Source organism: Parasteatoda tepidariorum, chromosome 3 (genome assembly GCF_043381705.1).
Source record: "Parasteatoda tepidariorum isolate YZ-2023 chromosome 3, CAS_Ptep_4.0, whole genome shotgun sequence".
Lineage (NCBI taxonomy): Eukaryota > Metazoa > Arthropoda > Arachnida > Araneae > Theridiidae > Parasteatoda > Parasteatoda tepidariorum.
This window is the reverse complement of record NC_092206.1, coordinates 79969264-79969973: the sequence shown is the minus strand read 5'-3', so window position 1 is coordinate 79969973 and position 710 is coordinate 79969264.

Here is a 710-nt window from a genome sequence, read left to right as displayed (position 1 = left end):
AGCGCGTCGGTTGAAACCGTTGTACCATGAAAACATTTTGTTAATATGAGATTGTTGGTTCGAATCCTAAGTTTAAACACTTTATTTATATATTACTTCAGAAGTGATTCTGTTAAAGTTACGTAGAAACAGTGTTGAAACTTCCTCCAATAGATGGCAGCATGAGTATTTCTCGTACAAAACTTTTTTTCCTATGTGTTTTATAAAATTAGTATTTATTTTACTCACTAGATGGGACCACGAGTATTGGACAAGAACAAAAATCTTAGATTAAAACTGGTAAACATATAATTTGTAATTAATAAAAATGTCACTCCATTTTAGTAATCAAAGTAAATCGTAAGCATTATAAAGAAAAATTATTTATTTAAAATATTAATTTAAATATTAGGAATAGAATAAAATATAATGCTTAAATGAGAAAATAATAATTGGTATATTAATTTAAATATTGAAAACTTAATAAAATACACTTGGGTACGAAAAATTTCTAAGTCCCGAAAATGAAAATAATTCCTTCACTTTCTACAGAAGAGATAAAAACAACCCTCTAGATAAAACCTTATCTACAGTAGGGATCTCACACTCTCAGAAAAACCTCTGACGTCATAGTTCGTTGAGTTGTATTTCTCCTGCTGCGGCAGTAGCCGAATCTGAAATGTTGAGTTGTACCCCTCCTGCTGCGGCTGAACCCCCTTTTTTCCCCTACT